The following is a 4382-nucleotide window of genomic DNA, read 5'->3' on the forward strand; positions in this document are numbered from 1 at the left end:
CTTCATGCGTATGGAGAGTGGTCTCAGCATGGTTGTGGCTGATTCTGGAGGTCTTTGGGTGCCGGGGCTCTGCTCGGGGCAGGGAGGGAAACTCAACCTGCCCCCCTCCAAGGGCCCCAGAGAGAACAACATCTTATTATCTCATTTTTGCTTTGGACAACCGGGCTGAGCATCCTCCACCCAGATCCTCCATCTTCCAGTAGGCAGGGGTCACACCCACCAACCTCCCCCTGGCACTGTGTAATCCCATCAACGGCCAAGACCCAGAGATGATAAAACTCAGCTCCTGGAAAAGAACAGCGCAGTCTCCTGCCCCCGCGCCTGTCCAGGTGTGGTGCCAAAACAAAACCAAAAACATTTTGAATATGCCTGGTTGATTTATATTTTTAGTAGGGCTGCCTGAAGCCCCTAGGGCTATGGAATACCCCCCAGACACTGAGGCCCGCTGTGGGGGGGGGGGGTGACCGTGCTGGGATTTGGGTCTGCTCAGAGGATCATGCAGGCCCGGTTCCCTGCAGTTTCCCCCAGTCTTTCATCTTTAATAACCCACCATGGTCCATGCCAAAGATCTTCCAGTCTTATAATAACATAAATGATTATGTTGCTGCTATAAAGAAAAGAAAAAGGCATTTGGGGAACAATTTATATATTTTATTATTCATATCGAATATAAACAAGCCAGCCAGACATGAAAAAATCATAAAGTTAGTTGTTTTTGGTACTTGGCCAACTTCTAGTCATTTCAGAGCCACAGCTTTATACATATTTGTCGGCTTGATTTCAAACTATAGTTTTAAAAACTGGTGGTGTTGGTGGGGTAGAGGAATAGTCAGCAGGTAAAGCGTTTGCCTTCCACGCGGTCAACCAGGTTTGATCACCAGCATCCCATATTGTCCCCTAAGTAGAGCTAAGTGCAGAGCCAGGAGTAAGCCCTGAGTACAGATAGGTGTGGCCCCTTCCACCCCACCCCCAACAAAAGCCGTGTTTTGAAGCCAATCTGGTGATGCTCAGGGGCTACTCCTCGCAGACCATGGAGGGCCAAGAGCAGCCCAGACTCAAACCCCAGCCTCTGCCATCCAAAGCATGTGAATTTTCTCTGGCCCTGGTTTTGAACTTTTAAGTATTTAGAAGGGCTGGAGTGATAGCACAGTGGTAGGGCGTTTGCCTTGCACACAGCCAGCCCGGCCGAGCCGGGTTCGATTCCTCTGCCCCTCTCGGAGAGCCTGGCAAGTTACCGAGAGTATTCAATATGCCAAACACAGTAACAAGAAGTCTCACAATGGAGACGTTACTGGGCCTGCTTGAGCAAATCGATGAACAACGGGAAGACAGACAAAGTATTTAGAAATATGGAGTATGAGTCTGCATCTGATCTGTTGTCTCAGGGCCCACAAAAACTAGACCTGGCTGGACCCAAGTTTAACCTGCTCAGCTAGCTGCTGCTGTTTTCATTGTTGGCACAAGGAAATTCAAGTGGAAATATTTGGTAGTTCCTTGATCTTAAATAAGCACAATTGTGGGAACTGGTATCTATTTCATCAGTAGATTAAATAGTGGCTGTCCAGGCAACTCATAATATGCCATTTTTTAGGGGCCAGAGCGATAGTTAGAGCAGGGAGGGCATTTGCCTTCTACGCAGTTGACCTGGGTTTGACCCCCGGGACCCCATATGGTCCCCTGAGTCTGCCAGAAGTAATTCCTGAGTGCAGAGTCATGCATACCCAGAGCACAGCCAGGTATGCCTCCCCTCACCTACACCCCTCCCCCCAAAATAAAAGAATATCCTAACAGATAGTTTTAGAAGTTTCCATGTGCAGAACTCAATTCAGAGTTCCAGGGAGCAGGGACTTGTGTGGTGAGTCGTAAGTGCAGTGTTTACTGAACCCCGCTGCTCTCTTCACAGGGGATGGTGAGGTGTGTTGTTGACCATAATGAAGGAGACTCCTGAGGGAGAACCAAGCTTCCTTCCTGAACTGAGTTACACCAGTCTGAGGATGCCAAGAGTCTTCATGACACCAGGGCTGGCCCAGCCTTCAGCAAGCCCCCTGTCATCTGGGCACTGAGGTCATCTGGGCACTGAGGTCAGCTTTCCTACTAGGTTCCACACCCCTTTACACATGCACACCTTGCCCAGGGGTCACTGGAGAAGGAAGGTGTGTCCCTGCCTCTGAATGAGGATAAGTCTGTTGAACACCAGGATGGTGGCACAGGAGGGCCCAGGAAGGGCAGGTATGAGGAGCCAGCACAGTGGGAGAACTTGGGGCAAGGACCTGGGATGAGCCCAGGGTGGTCAGAGGTACTGGGCAGGCTCAGGAAGTTCTAGCATAGGAAGCCAGGCACTCTGAGCCCCTTCTGTCTTCATTTTCCTGCAGCTTTAGTGAGTAATAATAATAATAATAATAATAATAATAATAATAATAAAACACCTTTTTTCCCCAAACAATATATATTGTATATTTAAAATTTTTTACCCGGAAGGATTGGGCCACACCCCTCTGTGCTCAGAGCTTCTGTCTCTGTGTTCAGGGATCACTCCTGGTGGGGTTTGGGGGATTGAACAAGGGGTCAGGCCACATGCAAGGCAAGCAAACATCTTTCCTGCTAGACTATCTCTTGGCCATATTTGAATAGGTATGTATTTCCTCAATGCCTCTACGAGAACACAGTTAATTAGATTTTTCCCATTAAAAGAAATAAAATATTAATGAAAAAGATTTTTATCTGGAAGGCACAAGTTGTAATATCTAAGACTTTTCTGCATGCCCCATAACCCCTAATGTCCCCCTATCCCTTGAGGGCACAATGGTGCCTCTTTGGAGAATGCCTGACATAGAAGGCATGTGTAGAAGGGGAAGCATGCTATAGATGGCTGTCAGCGTTTCTCTTCAAAGGACCTTTCTCCCTCCTGCTTATCTTGCTTGGCTTCTGACTCCTTAAGAATGAGTTCAGGGGCCAGAGCGATAGCACAGCGGGTAGGGCGTTTGCTTTGCACGCGGTCGACCCAGGTTCGATTCCCAGCATCCCATATGACCCCCCAGCATCGCCAGGGGTAATTCCTGAGTGCAAAGCCAGGAGTAACCCCTGTGCATCGCCGGGTGTGACCCAAAAAGCGAAAACAAATAAAAATAAAATAAAATTTCCCCCCTTTAAAACAAAAACAAACAAACAAACAAACAAAAGAGAAATGAGTTCAGGGACCAGAGCGATAGGGTGTTTGCCTTGCAGGAAGCCAACCTGGGTTGGATCCCTGGTACCTCCTAAGGTCCTTCTGAGCCAGGAATAACCCCTGAGCATTGCTGGTGGTCCCAAAACAAACAAAAAATGAGTTCAGCTGTAGGGATCCCAGTTAAATTGCCCAAGACCATGAGGCATGTTCTTTTTTCTACTGACGAAGCCTGGAGTTCTGAGTTCAGTTCATTGATGCCACCAAATGCAGTCTTCCTCCCTCTCCCCTCGCCTGCCCTCGGGGTGTCGGGGACGTTTCTAAGCGTGGCCACAAGAGGGCAGTAAGTGTTCCAGGCCTCGAGTCCCCCCAGATGAAAACTTGAAAGGACGGAGGGCAGAGGGCACAGGACCAGGAAAAGGAGCGAATGACCAGCAACTCAGCATTGCCGATTGCTCTCTTCTTCCTTCTTCACACTTTGCCGTTTGGCTTCGTCTAAACTAGCATTCCCCAAGCCCGTGCGTCTGTTCGGAAGGATGTATTAGCCTTAGCAGGTTGGTTTTAACCTCATTATTTAAACGTCTTTAAGTTTTAGCTTCTCCACTTATGAAGTGAGGTCAGAGATTAAACACCTTAACACATACAACCTGTCCCCCCGCACCTCCCCTGGCCCCACCTCTTTCTTTTGCAGTTGTTGTGGTTGCGATGGCTGAAGTGGGACTCATGGGTTAGTTGTGTTGCTTGCTCTCGTGGCTGTGGGGCTAGCTAGGAGCTACATACCCTCCCCCTCTCCCTCTCCCCCGCCCCTTGGTCTTGGGGCCATCCGTACTGGGGGCCATCCCTGGCACAGTGCTTGGGGGACCGTACGGTGTCAGGGAAGGAACCCAGGCCGCCCTCAGACAGAGTATATGCCCAGCCCTTTGACGAGAGTCAGACTGACTCCACCCTGCATGCTTTATTTGTGTTGGTCACACAGACAGGGCCCCTAGTGGCCACCTCGCTGGGCGTGGTACTTGTACTTTTCTCTGCTGTGCTGCTTGCCCGGGATAAAAGTCGTCAGCTGCACTCACACCTGGCTGTGGGGGACCCGATAGTGTGCACTTGGTGGTAGCTTAGAGGTCTGGAACGCTCTAAGTCATGGCTTCACGCTTGCAAGGTGGATGCTTTTGCCCCTGAGTCACCCCTGGGCCCCTCCCGTTAAAACAATATATTTATTTTT

This window comes from Sorex fumeus, unplaced genomic scaffold (assembly GCF_029834395.1).
Source record: "Sorex fumeus unplaced genomic scaffold, SorFum_2.1 ptg000034l, whole genome shotgun sequence".
In the NCBI taxonomy this organism is placed as follows: domain Eukaryota; kingdom Metazoa; phylum Chordata; class Mammalia; order Eulipotyphla; family Soricidae; genus Sorex; species Sorex fumeus.